Source organism: Clupea harengus, chromosome 10 (assembly GCF_900700415.2).
Source record: "Clupea harengus chromosome 10, Ch_v2.0.2, whole genome shotgun sequence".
In the NCBI taxonomy this organism is placed as follows: domain Eukaryota; kingdom Metazoa; phylum Chordata; class Actinopteri; order Clupeiformes; family Clupeidae; genus Clupea; species Clupea harengus.
Genome location: NC_045161.1, coordinates 8,462,226 through 8,478,499, shown reverse-complemented (window position 1 = coordinate 8,478,499; position 16,274 = coordinate 8,462,226).

The window sequence follows — 16,274 nt, the reverse complement described above, 5'->3', positions numbered from 1 at the left end:
GTCAATCAAAGGCATTAAAACATATCTAACACAAAATCTAAATGCATAGAATACACACGAATATTGGACAACTATTATCCTTCAGATGTACGCCCATGTAAGTCTAAACTGTAGGGTTAGGATGGGCAAGGATGGGCAACTGGTGGCCCGTGTGCCGCACGTGGCCCGCCTCCTCATTCAGTGCTGCCCGCAGTTACATTTTCAAAAATCTTAAAAATACTTCCTTCTGTTGACAGACTTTTACTTTGACATCATTCAAATGCTCGTCTCGTGGGGTAGGGAACATCTGTGACAGTTAGTACAGCTGTAGACAGTTATCTAGTGACATTGTAACGCATATAGTATGCCTCTATTTTACTCACACCCTCAAAAACGACTGTAAGTGTTTTGGCTGCCTCACACTGTGATAAATATGTCTAAGTGACCTAAGTTTAATTTCTATGAACTGTGTTAGTTCGTTGAAATGTAAAATGTTACTAGAATATGCATTTCCTGAAGGAAGTACCAGTGCATGAAATGCAAAAGTTAAGAAGGAAAGAAGATAGGAAAGAAGAGTGGAAGAAGGAAAGAAGAAGGGAAAGAAGAGTGGAAGAAGGAAAGAAGAAAGTAAAGAAGAGTGAACATGCTATGGATAAAGACAGTACAGAGAGAGTGAAGAGGGAAAATACTGAAAGAAGAACAGAAAATGGAGTGAAGCAGAGAGATGGAGTGTGAGAGAGGAGTTGGAGAGGGATAGAAAAAAACAAGTGGATCAAGGTTTAACAGAGAGAGGGAATTAGTGAAAATAGGAAAGAGAATGGACTGGAGGAAAAAGATGTTAGAATGATCGATGGATTGAGGAATTTAAAGTCAAAGAAGGCTGACAAAAAAGTTGAAAAAAGTGTAGGAATTGATGGGCAGAGTAATTTAAAGAAGACAGGATAGAAGAGTGAACAGGAGTGGCTATGGATAAAGAGATAAAGAGAGAGTGAAGAGGGAAAATATTGAAAGAAGGAGAAAAAATGGAGTGAAGCAGAGAGATGGAGTGTGAGAGAAAGTAGACTGAGAGAGATAAAGAGAAAGATGGAGAGAAAAAGAAGTAGAGTATGGAAGGTGTCTCTTAATACTCCTAGTTATACAGTTGAATGGAGAGGGACAGAGAGAACAGGAGCCTTGGAATTGGCGCATGCATCATTGTTTTATAGTGCACCAGGAATTGTTTAGAGATGTCCACATGCTTGATGGGTAATCGATTTTCTGTGACAAAATGTTATTTCGCTGTTCTTATTTTCATTCAAAGGCGAGCTAGCTAGAGCTAGCTAACGACTTAGCATAGTAAACCCAACAAGCTTGGTCTGTTGTTGTGCAACATAACCCTGGCTAAGAAAATGTTCCATGTTCAATACCGTAATGTATCGCTTTCTCAATGGTCACGTTAAAATGCAGCCAAATGAATCCCCTAGGTTGTGCAATGATTTGTAGGCGAACTTTGTATATGAGCTTGGCATGAAAATGATTTAGCTTGCTTACGTTGGCTAACTTGCATGTCTGTCTGACTTAGCTAGCTAGGGTATACATTTGCACAATGATGGGAACTTTCTGCGCGCCTAAACGCTTGCTCTTAGAGATTTTCAAGTTAAATAGAGACCAAGTATTTCATTGGTACAATTTAGCTGCTCAGGTAGAGCTTCTGATCACAGATGTTACTATGATCCGATGTAATTATGTACCATTAGCCTGTATTATTTTGGTCCAATGATTAAATTTTTTTGTATTCTTAGGTCACAGCACACATATATGAATATTCTCCTCATTTTGGACTCCAGTAGCAAATTCAGGGCAACCTCTTAGGTCTAGTTAGTATGAGTGATGGAATTCATTTTAGTCTTTTTTTTACAAAAAAAAGTTGATCTGCCCCTTACACAATGTGTTTTTTTCTGCAGGTATGTGAATGTGGGAGTGTAAAGTTTGTGGCAGTTTCCAGTAGCTTTGAAATATAGAAACATGTTGAGCTTAAACATGGGCATCATCCGGAAACTAGTCTATTGATAATGTAAATGTATTGTTGAACCTGTTTTGCTGCCTGAAATGAAGGCTCTAGGCCTCAGCTAAGATATAGCTATAGGTAGGCCCAGCCAAAGAACTATAAATGGCCCAATTACGCTATTCTCTTTTTTCCCCTTTCTTTTAGCATTTGCATTCATGGTCATTAAAGCGCCTTGATACAATTTTAGTGGTATATACATATAATTGAATTGAATGCCACTAAAAACTACACACTGTACTTTTAAACCAGTAACCTACATTCATTTCTTCTCATGGTCCTCCAGACCAGGGGGTTTCATCTGATTGTGATCTAGGCACTACCACTCTGACTAAGCAGCAACCTGAGGACCACCTGCAGTTAGTCTCCACTCACTCATGTTATTTGGCCTTCAAAAGACCAAGCAGGCTTCACCGAGTTTTACCCTCAGAAGTGGGGGGCGGAAGAGGGCTCACCCCGAGCATCCATGTCAGGACCCACAGTCAGATTATATGAACTATAGATCTAAGTAGATCTGTTAATATAGGCTTGGTGCTCCTTGAGCAGTATGTTTTTGAATGAATATGTCCGCTCAACATCTACTTTAGCGTCCATTTCCTCTGTGAGGCCTAGACCGACTCTTCATCAGATAATGCACACACATCGTGTAGCCCAATCAGCAGTGACTGTGTCCCCAAAAGTGGAAAGCACTGGCTATTGCTTTACTTCTCTTTGCCACACATTTGAGGTGCACAGTCACTGCTCTTTGGTAGGGTGACGCTCTATATGTCTTCTTTTCCATCTGTAAAAAATAAGCATACAAGAAATACATTGGTAAATTATAATCCCTACAATACAATTCAGGATCAGACAGTTGCCATAGGACAGATTGATAGCCTCAGACTAGAAGAAGGAGAAAGGGGATCCGAGGTGATCAAGGGATTAGCCTATGGCTGAACAGGGTAGAAAGCAGTTATGAAACGTTTCATTTTGTTAAGGCCCGTTTCATTTGAGTTGCTTTTGCCACACATTTGAGGAGTACAGTCACTGCTCTTTGGTAGGGTGATGCTCTGTGTGTCTTTTTTTGTATATGTTCAGAGGTTTTTTTCAATAAATGTTTTACCAATGTGAATTCAACATGTGTGACTTTGATTAATTTAAACAAACTAGGAATAAAGATGGAAATGTGCTATAAGATAACACTTTATTAAGCCCCGGGGGGTTAAAGCAGCATGAATGAATACAGCAAACTATAGTTATTTCATTTATTCATGTTTAATGAACATGTAATTCAAATGAGTTTTAACCTTTTGGCCTAACATTTTTTTTGAGTGCACATGGCAGTATGATTGTAGTGTTACTGTGGCACAGTGTAGGAGAAGACGGCTATCAAATTGAATATATCATAGCACATTTCACCAGTGCTCATCTTCACTATGATGAAAAGTAAGTAAGCCTAGTGGAAAAAAAACCCACAAGAAATAGGCATGGTATGCCTATTTATTGCAGCTTTACAGGCCTTCAATCACTAGTACACAAGTCAGTCTATTACTCTTTCGGCAGTGCCATTTTAGCATATATTTGTGCAGGTAGCTGGAAAATGTCTTTAAGCATGGTCAAGACATGCCTAGTCTACTTTATGTCTATAGCACATTTTAAAACATCAGGAGTTCACCCAAAGTGCTTTACAGTCAAAGTACAAATTGACTAATGATACAAGTAAACATAAATAAAGGAAAAGGGATAAAATAAAATAAAAGAATAAAAAGAAAATCACATTCACTGGCCCACCATCTCTATTTGTCACTGGTATTTTGCTATAATTAGTTGTCTGAAGACAATTGGCTTAACCGTTGACAAAAGAGGTTTGTCTTTGATGGCATACCCTGGCAGAAGTTGAGGGAATGAGCTGTGCTGAGCTCTGTCATTGTCCTCAGAAAGTCATTGGACACATTTTTTTAAGATGTACATGTACATCTGGTCGTCATCAATCTCTTTTTAGTATGTCCCTGTCATCTTCTTTCACAGGATACCCATTCATTTCATTATGAACTCACTAAAAATGTAACAAAAAATTTAACTAAACTTGGAATAATTCTTCATTTTAGTAGGTCTTTGCCATTCATATCATTATAACCTTTGAAAAAACGTATCCTAACTTAACTTAACCAAAACACATCGTTTAAGAAGAACTATGACACATGCCATTAATGCCAATCCTTTATTACAAAATGTAATAATTAAAAGTACAAAATACAAACACAAAAACAAGCAACGATAACAATATCAAACAAACAAACAAACAAACAAATCCAGGCTTACTCCTTGACCTGAAAATAGACAAAGAATAGAAAATACGGGGGGAAATAGTTAATATTGTTTTTGTTGTAAGAAAACTTGCACATGGATGAAAGCAGTTGGTATTTCTCACAAACAATTTGTAAATTTAACATTAAAAGCCACCTTTGCAGGTATCCTGCCTCATGGAAGACATAACTCACAGGCAGATTTTTGGCCTATTTATTTTTTCACATCCTTGTCCTGATTGATACAATACTACAGGATTGTCTTAGGCCTATCCAACAAATTACAAGTGTTTACCTTTATTCTCTCTAGCATAATGACATTGTGAAGCTTTACAAACATCGATTATAATGTAAATCAAATATACTTTTTACTTACAAAGATTTACCTTAAAGGGAATTCAGTTCCTTTGAATTATTATTAGAACATTTTATTTGTGTCTGACAAACTGTCACTATGGCAGACACAGCAGCAAACAACATCAATTTCTAATTTCAATATTTGCATCCTTGTACTCCTTTTATACCAAGGTTCTACAGGTTTCGTCCAGGGTTAGGTTCAGGTGAAACCATTAGCAACACTATGCACTATTAGTGAGAGCTGTGACGGGGCACCTGTGTGACCCGCCACTGCAGCCTGTAGGCTGCTGCTTTAGTGGACTGGGTGCAGGTGTTTTGTGTGTGTGTGTTTTGCATATTCGATGTTCGTGTACATGTACAGTTTATATGTTCGTTATGCACGTCATTCTGTTTAAAATAACCACACCGTTCAATGTCTTGTCTCTCAAATGTTCCGTTTATTTAGTTTAAAATCATACCTCATATTATCATATTTCATAGCGTTTGTCTTACTGTTTATGTCTCGTCTTGTGTTCGTTTGTGTGTGAAGATGGCGCGATTAAGCGCGAGCTTTAAAACTCTTTATAACTTCGGGGTTAACCCGAGTTATCTTTAATTGTTGTTGTTGTTGGCTGCTTTATCATGTGTCGGCTAGGCCGTCACCGAGCCTGTATACTACGTTGGTGTAGTCCATTTCCCAGCTATGTGGGACATTTGTTTGATTTAAGTTTGGCTGCTATGAGCCAAATGTGTCGGTACCTGCCGTTGACGCACCTGGAATGTATTATTGGCATGAGCCAATTACAGGTTTGTCGAGGCTACTTAACTCGCCTTTTCTTTTGTTCGGGAGAGTTGCCAGTTTAATAAGGCATAAGTCTTTGGCGCTCTCACCATGGACTAGCTACTTTGGTCCTTTTTATGTTTCTAGTCGACTATTGCGTATTGCTGAAATGTTGGTGGCTATGATGCCCATTTATTTGTCTTTTTGGAAAGTTTAATGAAAAGCTCTCATACACGCATATGAAAAGCTCTCATACACGCATATGAAAAGCTCTCATACACACATATGAAAAGTTTTCATATATGTGTGTATGAGAGCTTTTCATATGTGTGTATGAGAGCTTTTCAGTAGTGTGTGTGAGAGCTTTTCAGTAGTGTGTGTGAGAGCTTTTTGAGGAGCTTTTTGAGGAGGTAGAAGATGTTGAAAAGATGAGGTCTTTATTTCCCCAAATAAGGCCAAAGGCAATAAAAACAATAACAATAATAAATCAATATAAATTAAACTTTCCAAAAAGACAAATAAATGGGCATCATAGCCACCAACATTTAAGCAATACGCAATAGTCGACTAGAAACATAAAAAGGACCAAAAGTCCATGGTGAGAGCGCCAAAGACTTACGCCTTATTAAACTACTGAAAAGCTCTCACACACACTACTGAAAAGCTCTCATACACACATATGAAAAGCTCTCATACACACATGAAAACTTTATTTTTTTTCATATGTGTATGAGAGCTTTTCAGTAGTGTGTGTGAGAGCATTTCAGTAGTGTGTGTGAGAGCTTTTCAGATGTCAGATATTCTGAATAATGTCCCTCACGGCCCCTCATATAAAATAGTCAGTACTGTGAGGGTGTTGCACAAAAGTTGAAGTAATGGTTTCAGACGTTGATATTGATAGCTGTAGTTTGAATTTTGTTATCCATTGTTAAATAAATGAGAAAACATACATTTTCAATTGAGCACAAATTGTAGGTTTTGATGGAAAGGTTTGGTTTTGATGGGTGTGTGATACGTTTTGAAAAGGTGATGTCATTCTGCAAACATCAAATAGTGCTTTGGTTATTTCATCTTCTGTTACAGTTTTTCACAGTTGTTAACACACAAAAAGCGAAAATTCGGCACAATTTGCACAACCTTCACTTCATGTATCAATCACTCAACCCAATTTGGCACTACTTCACACTTCCTTATCGGCATTAGACTCTGATTTTCCTTGTTTACACTCTGATGTCAATTACACATCACCTTGTTGTCAAAACACTACACACAATGTTCAGTTGTTGCACACACCTTCTCAAGTAAAATCTCAAAGCATCAACCTACAACACACAATTAGTCAAATCTCTAAACATTCAGGTCGGTTGAGCAATTTGCAATGAGGACTGCAGCATAAAAGTGCCTTGACCCTCTGTTTTGTTTGGTAAACAATGGAGAACTTTGAAGATATCAACAACCAGAGAGGGAGAGGGGTAAGAGTGAGAGGAGGAGGAAGAGGAGGACAAGAAGGACGGGGACAAGGGCGAGGAGGAGTAGGAGGAGGACAAGGAGGAGGAAGAGGATGAGAAGGGCAAGGAGACGAAAAAGGAGGAGGAGAAAGAAGAAGGAGAATGTCATCTCTAATGAGATTTGGGGCGCTGTGGTAGACCATGTGCTCAACCGTGGTTTGAGCATGATGGAGGCTGGCCGGAGGGTCCAACCAAATCTCAGCTGCTTCACAGTTGCTGCCATCATTAGAACCTTCAGGATGGAGAACAGGTACGAAATCTATTTGCCTTGTGTACTGTAATACTGCATATCAATAGAATACAGTGTGCCCACAGTAATTGTATTTTGCAGAACTGAAAGAGAACCACATCGTGGAGGAAGAACACACACTTTCACCGCCTAACAGGTGACTGAAATTGTAAATATGGTTCGTGAGAACAACGGTATCACACGGTTTACAGTACTGTACTGTTCTCTGTAAATATGGCTGTGTGTACCAAATGAAAACATGAGTTCCATTTTGTGAACAGTTAAGAGATTTGATGGCAAAGAGTCATCTTGTAAAGGGAGTGTCAGATTTAGCATTTTGTGTGTGAGGTTTTCAGTTTTCTGTGTGCAGTTTTAAGAAAGCTGTTATTGTTTTGAAAAACGTGTGTTAACAATTGTGAAAAACTGTAAAACCCTTTGATCAGACATCATGTCAAAATTCTAGAATTCATCTGCATCACTCATGACATCATCGGCTGAGAGCTCTACTTTGAGAGTTCTACTTGGCACATTCTACTTTGAGAGTTCTACTTGGCACATTCTACTTTCACTCACTTTGACTTGACTGACAAAGATACAACATTAGAGAGCGCTTTCTGCCTGCTATTGCTACCATTTTATATTGATTCATTGTTTAGAAATACCATTTTGAATTTGTTTAAACATCTGGTGAGCCACAAAAGAATACATTTAGTAACAGTAAGAGTAATCAATTGAGTTCATCAAACTGCTGAAGATGGAGTCGCGTGGTTGTTTCATGGATGCCCTGAGGGCTGCATTTTCCAGCATCAGGGACAAGATCCGTAAGAGAGGAGTGAAACAGAGACGGAGAAACTACCGTATCAGTAAGATGCAGGCCATAGAGAAGATGGACCAGGAGAGGGGCAGAGGACTGAAGGCGACAGTGAGACCTGAGGTGGAGGTGGTGAGGTCTAGAGCTCGTCTTGTGGCCTCAGGATGGAAGCCGAGGGGGGAAGAGGGAAAGGTGACAAAGAGCAAAGTCCAGGAGAAAATGGACACCACCCTCCAGGCCTTCCAGGAGAGCCGTAAGCCCCAGAGGGTCCAGCTAAGAGCCCAGAGACAAAAACATCTGGATGACACCAAGAAATTGCTTGAGGAGGAAGTGACTGCTAAAGTCCTACAGACGCAAGTCGAGGCACTAGTAGAGACAAGCAGCGGTCGTGGGAACACAAAGACCAATACCCTGAGTAAGAACATGGAGAACACATAGTAGAAGGAAGTAATGTAATTCAGTAGTGATTGAAAGGGTGACTGATCATATTTTTCTTTTACCCTTTCTGCAGCCTGCTTACCCCTGAGAGGCAAGAAGGCCTGTTGCCAGAAATGGCAAGATACGGTCCTGGAAGGGATACCAGTGGTCCAGGACAATATGGGGAAGCGTAAGTGGAACAGACAGCAATATATCTATGGCTTACCATATTTTCCCTTCACTTTTTCAGCACATGCTTTAAGCCATAATCTATGATTGATCATATCTTTGTTTGACCTTTGTCTGTAGGCTGCGTACCTGTAGACTGCACCCTGACAGGCAAGAAGGCCTGTAGCCAGGCATGGCAGGACGTAGTCCTGGAAGGGATACCAGTGATCCAGGACAACATGGGGAAGCGTAAGTGAAATAGAGAATACACAGATTTGCCAAAAATACATTCTTATTTTAGTTACATGATAATGATTATCAGTATCAAATGATCAAGTTACACTTCTCAGCCGCCTTTATATGATTAAACAAGTATTTATCATTTTGGGGGATTAACACTAGGACATTAATTGTACATGGCTGCCTCGATAATGAAATATATTTTACATTTATCAGAGAGCTCTTTCTGTGATGGTGAGGAAGAACGTATGGAGAAGAGGGAGCAGGAGATGAGCCTGGCTGAGCAAGAGGAACCTCCCGTCCCTGTGGAAATAAGTGAGTTTAGAATAGAGATTGAAGGAAGAACTGATTTGGCAAATGAGTGGTGTAGTGGCTAAAGTTCCTTTCTTGTTATCGGTAAATATTTCTTAACATAATTATTCATTTAACCACTCTTGGACGGAAAGAACGAGTCTACGCGTGTAATGTGTTTCAACAACGGTAGAAAAACTGTGTTCGCTCCGTCTTTTACTGAATTCTGAAACAAAGAAACCAATCTGACCGTTGATACGTCAAATCTGACAGTTGATACATAAATGCGCGAGCTCACTACGTCACAGCTCACCTCTGATTATTCCAAGCAATGCAATGCATGTGCACTAAACATATTCTAAACTGAAATGAGAACTATAAATACAATTATGCAATCACTATAATGAACAATCACTGAATATCAATTTAAATAGTATAATATCTAAATCTGGATAACAATATGGAAAATGGCACTAACATTCCGGCCCCTAATTGCTCATCATGGGGATGACAATTACCTAACTAAAACTAAAAACCAATTTCTACATTGTAAAACCAATTTCTACATTGTAAAACCTTTCTCTACTCTTTCACTAAGGCCTAAGCCAACATAAACATCCTAGACTAGTCTAGGTGAGGCCTACAAGATAGACAACTGTAGAAAATAATAAAGTCCTAAATAATAATGTCCTTTATTGTCCATGAGATTCTTCCATCTCGAGCAGGAGACACAACTTATTTATGGGTCTCTCTAAGGTGTTGGTCTTCGTTTTGACAAGGACCCGATGGACGAACCCTTTGGCGTTGGGGATTGTCTTGTCCACTTTTCCCATTAACCAGGATCCTCTTGGAGCCCTCTCATCCAGGAAACCGCCTTCTTCAGGCTGTGCCAGTCAGAGTAGTGATGAATCAGCTTGAAGAAAGGGTCTGTGCTTGTGTCTACGGTCTTGATGATGTTCACGCTGATCGTACGCTTCACTTCAGCGTCGTCTTCACTTATCTCTCTTGAGAACTCTGATAGGACAGGCCAGTGAGACTCACTCTTGTCTAGGAAGTCAGGGCCTTCAATCCAGCTCTGACACTTCATGAAATGCTCTGCCTTCCTCCCTCTTGATGCGTAGTCAGCTGGGTTAGAAGCCGTGTTGACATACGTCCACTGTGCTGGCCTCGTGTTCTCTCTGATTGTCGATACTCTGTTTGCTACGAATGTTTTAAAACGAGCGCCGTCGTTGTCGATGTACTGGAGGACGGTGGTGCTATCTGTCCATAGCACAGACTCTTTGAGGTCCATCCGAAGCTCTCCCTTCATGAGATTATCCATTTTCACTGCAATGGTAGCCGTGTTGAGCTCGAGGCGTGGGATTGTGACTGGTTTAAGATTCTTGATCTCTTTTGCTCTTTCTTGTTCGGGAAGTGATGACAGCACTTTGCGGATGTTGCTTGACCACTTAGTCAAGCGGAATCCTCCACTCTCACACAGTGCAATGAGGTCCTTGGTCTTTCTTTTCAGGTTTGATGCCCGTTGCTCGGCAACAGATTTGTTTTTTGACATCACCACATTTTTGTTTCTGAGAGGCATCCCAATGCTGTAGTGCCCATTGACTTTCTTAATTGTCTCAGTCACAGACTTCATGAACTGAACGTCTTCTCGCAACATTTCTGACTTCTCTTCGCAGGCTTGCTCCGGAAAGTCATGGTTGTATTGCTGCAGCAGCATGTTGTCCACGCCACTGACTGAGATTCTGTTGACTGAAGCCCTTTGCCTGCAGTGGCTTGACTTATCTTGTCTTGACTCCTTGGTGATCGTCACGTTTCTTGAGAGGGCCATTAACGACCCACCCGAGAGTCGTCTTTACTGCGTAAGGCCCGTCATCTTGGCTGTGGATTATCTTCCACGGCTCCATCGCAGAGTGAGCATTCATTCCAATTAGTATATCAACATCTGCGTCGATCTGTGGTAACCGTACATCTTTACGCAGATACGGCCATCTTTCCAAGTCCTTTTCAACAGGAACATTGTCCTTTGTTACAGGTATGTCTGTGTGAGTGTAGACATCTGGCAGGCTTATGTACTTGTTCTCTGTCAGACCGCACACTTCCAGATCTGAGAGCACGTAGCAGGACACAGGCTTCTCCTGTCCCATAGTACGGAGTAGCACTTGAGTTTTCTTACCATGGACGCCAAGCTGTCTCATCAACTTTTCGGAGCAAAACGTAGCGGAACTTCCTGAGTCCATGAACGCATACGTCTCTATTGTCGTGTTGCTCCTCTTGGATTTGATGCGCACGGGCACGATAGACAGGATACAGTCATTGCCTCCGGCCCCGGTGACTGCCGTGACTTCACTCTTGGCTAGCGCATCTTCTTGTGAAGCTGAGTGTCCGCTGGTAGAGCTTTGACCTTTCTCAGGCTTGACGTTCTCTTGGTCGGTGTTCTCGTCCCTTTTGCTGTGAAGCAGGCTTGGGTGTTTCTTGCTGCAGATTTCACAAGTGGCTCTCTTTTTACAGTCTTTTGCCATGTGCCCTTGGGTCAGACACCCGAAACAAAGTCCTTTACCTTTAATGAACTCGATTCTCTCTTTGTTTGGCAGACTTCTTATTTTGTAACATGCGCTCAGGGTGTGTCTGTTGTTGCAGTACAGGCATGGCTCTTGAAACGCGTTGCTTGTCTGCTTGTTCTTTCTTGGTTCTGAGGCATCCCCTTCGTCTGGCTTAACACTCGTAGCACAGCCAGTGGTTCTTTTCGGTCCGCCTTCCTGGGCAGATTTAAAGCTTGACCTGCCTTTTTCTTTAGCTTCGGAGTACTCGTTGACATCACCGAACAGTGGGTCTGAAGCTATCCTAGCTTGTCTGTTGATGTACATCGTGAGATCAGAGAACTTTGCTCTTCTTCCTTCCCTTTCTTGTATGTCGAAAGCTATGACTCTCCATCTTTCACGAAGTCTGAAGGGCAACTTTGAGAGGACGATCCGAAGGTTGCTCGGGCTGTTCATCTCCTCGAGGTATTCCATATTCTTCATGACATTGTTACATCCAGTGAGAAAGATGGAGAAGCTGTGAAGTGACTTGGCATCTTCTGCTTTGACTTGAGGCCATTTGAGAGCCTTGTCAACGTAGGCTGCAGCTATTTTATACTCATTGCCATAGTAATAGGTCAAGAGCCTTCTTGCTTCATTGTAGCCTTGTTGTGCGCTCATGTGTTGGCAACTTCTCACAAGTTCTCTTGGTTCACTGCTGGTGAATTGCTCTAGATAGTACAAGCGGTCTTCATCGTTGTCTGTACGACTGTGGATGATGTGCTCAAAAGCCTTCAGGAATGGCAGGAACTCGAAAGGATCGCCACTGAATACAGGGACTTCTCGTTGAGGTAAGTTGGCTAGTCTCTGTTGTGTGACTAACATCTCTGTGATATCCTTCTGTTTCAATATCACTTCGCCAAGTTCAACCTGCCTTCCATTGGAATTTGTACTTGTGTGGTTGTTGTTTTCTTCCTTAACTTGCACATAAGACTGGTGTGTAGTTGGAAAGTGAGAAGCACTGTTGTATTGGCTAACTCGAAGACTGCTGGTCAATTTTCTTCTGACATCTGGAGCAGGATGTTCGATGGTTGCTGCTGTATGCATGTTCTTGACGAGGTAGGAATTCATCCCGTCGTCATCCATGTTATCATATTCTTCCATAACTTGTAGCTTTGCTGTGGACTCTGCGATAGCAGTCTCAACCTCTAGCTCCTCTATTTGAGCCTTCAACTGAATCTTCTTGGCTTCCATTTGAGCCTCTTCCAACTGCAGTGCCTGTTTCTTCTTAAGCGCGGCTGCGCGTGCGAGTAGGGCTGCACGGTTAGCTTCCTCTTTTATACGCAGAGACGAAGCATTAGATGACACTTTGGATGACTTTGAATGTCTACTGCTTACACTTCGTACGGTGACTGAACTATAATTTTCTAGTACAGCGGATGCACTGTCGTCTGGATCCACATCTTCGGCGGCAGACTCACCTTGCTGTGTCGTCGCGCCAGTCTTGGCGTGCCGTCTTGCTTCTATTATCCAATGCTCCAATTTGGTCAAAAAGTTCTCATACTTTATAAGGTTTGGCTCACTCCAATACTGCTGGTCAGCTTTCTTTTCATCATCTGATAACAGTTCACTAACTGCATTGTTCACTTCAGTAAACCTATTCAGAAATTTCGAGTAATCACTGAGATGATGCTTTTCAATTAGGAGTGCATTTGAATAGTTTATCATGAGGTTTTCTATTTCCTCTGCTTTGGAGACAAGACGTGCTAATACACGTTTCCTGAGATTCATTTGTTCATCAAGTTTCTTTTCTAGGGCCTTTGTGGTCAACTTGATCTTTCTTTTTATGTCTAGCTCGACATTGCCTTCCATCCTGGTTTCATCCAAATCAGACATTTCAATTGGCTACTATTGTTAGACAAGTCTCTTATTATAGCAAGCTCTTGCAAACTTCTGAAATCCAGATCAACAGTCCTTTAACCTCAAAACATGTAAATGCTTTCCAGAAAAAGATTCCAGGGCTGTCTATATTTTCAGAATCAAACTCGAGCTTCTTCTTGGCTTATATGACTAGCTAGCAATAGCACTTTTCTCAAATGTCCTGTGTGGCCAATGGCTAGTAGCACATCTTGAAATTTCGAATATTTTTTACTTGGCTACGTTGATTCAAATGACAGAATTATACTTATTTTGCATTGACAAGCCAGATCTGTAGTTATAACTTATTTGTTCAATCAATTTTGTTTCTTTGTGTACTCATCCATCATCGTAGAAGTCGTCTGGAAATCCGGTAGGCTGCACAACATTGTAACCGCCGCTAGCTAATTCTTCAGCTGGCTAGCTTCCTTCGTCAACTGGTGTCCAGGGCAACGCATCTTTCCTCGGCTTCCGATGATCTTCTCTCGCCCTCGGCGACAGTTTTTCTACTTAATGTAGTGGCTAAAGTTCCTTTCTTGTTATCAGTAAATATTTCTTAACATAATTATTCATTTAACCACTCTTGGACGGAAAGAACGAGTCTACGCGTGTAATGTGTTTCAACAACGGTAGAAAAACTGTGTTCGCTCCGTCTTTTACTGAATTCTGAAACAAAGAAACCAATCTGACCGTTGATACGTCAAATCTGACAGTTGATACATAAATGCGCGAGCTCACTACGTCACAGCTCACCTCTGATTATTCCAAGCAATGCAATGCATGTGCACTAAACATATTCTAAACTGAAATGAGAACTATAAATACAATTATGCAATCACTATAATGAACAATCACTGAATATCAATTTAAATAGTATAATATCTAAATCTGGATAACAATATGGAAAATGGCACTAACAAGTGGTTCTGATAGAAAGAGAGACAAGGGTATTCTTAAGATGTGCCAGCCATTTGTGAAAGCAGTCTTACATACATGTACAGGACACACACTTGTCTTTTGCTTGTGGAGTCTTGTTTCATATGAGTGGTAATTATACAGGCAAGAAGTTTAGTTGTTTAATTAATTAAGTTTACAGGCAAGATGTTTGGTTGTTTAATTGAGGATTTATGTGAACCAAGCTGTGCCGTGTATCTGAAATGTATTTTGAATGAATGTCTTGTGTTTATGAAAGGCACTGACTCAAGCAGCCTAACACTGTCTGAATTGGGAAGTAATGGCCAAATGGAGGACAAAGTGCCAACTGGGAACACGGATCAGGGAGAGGCCCAAGGCATGAACCTGTTTGACCTAGCAGAAACTCACTGCAACAACTCTGATCGCAGTGAGTCAATCAGAATAATTACAAGAAGCCCAACATTTTCTTCCCCAACCCAGGGTGCAGCACTTTGACTGCAACTAAGTGACACTAACTGACCATTTTCCTGATGTCTTGAAAATGTTGCAGGATGGCTGGGCCCTGTCAATGTGGACGGGTTGGCAGAGAGAAGGGTGTCTGATCTAACGTATGAGCAAATTAACAACTACCTCAGCTACAATAACATGGGTAAGTCAAAAATACAAGTCTTTGCAGGGATAAAGTCATTGAAATAATCAGTTCTACAGATGTAGCATATGTTGTGTCTTTTTGTTTTAGAGAGAGAGAGAGATCAGTTAATTTAATTAATGCATGTACTCTTTTACATTATGGCACAGGATATGATGCTGATGATGAACATATGTCTCCGCCGTATGTCACTTTGGATGACTGCAGTGAGGCAACGGGAGGCTACTCCTACATCTATTCAACTTTCACATCTTTTAATCAAATTTGTGAATAATAATGGACAGCGATGGGGACAAAATGCCATTATTATTTAATTATTTTTGTTGGATTATTACTATTGGATTGCTATTATTTTCATCACTAATAGCTCAAATAAAGTATTTTATCCAATAAAGATATTGCTGCATTGCACTCTTTATTCACACAGTCACACATGTGTATGTTCATGAATGGGCAGTGCCTGGGAATACATGGTATCATTTCGGTCCTTACACAATGTCCCTTATTTACAACCATATTTCCAGTGAGTGTGCCATCCAATATTTACTGGGATAATGCTATTCAATTTGTATAAGGGTCATCTGCATCTGCTGTTAATCTGACAAAAACACAAACCCCTTTCTAAAATTCAACAAAACTCTTTGTTTAAAGCACAAAAATATCCTGACATACCATCAATATCATTGTAATTCTGTCTAAATGTTCCTCTGTCACAGGTAATAAAAGAAATAAACATCTTTTCAAAGAAATATCAGTATCCAGATAATCAACACATAAGTGGGAATAAATACTGGGAAACAAACAAATTATAAAACTCAAAAGGAGGAACCTGAAAACAATTGGGTTTCTCTCTCACACACACATATACTTCCTCTCTCTTACACACACATACACACATACACACACACACACACACACACACACACACACACACACACACACACACACACACACAATTCTTACTGTGTATAGTTTTTGACCAGCGGTGAGTACTTTCAAAAAGGATATTATTACCAATTATTTGCCATAAAATTAGCCAAATATATCAAATGTTAAATGTTACAGTTTTTATCAGTTGTTACTGTAACACACAAAAAGTGAAAATTCTGCACAATTTGCACAGCCTGATTGTTATCAAAACACTACACACAATGTTCAGTTGTTGCACACACTTCTCAAGTAAAATCT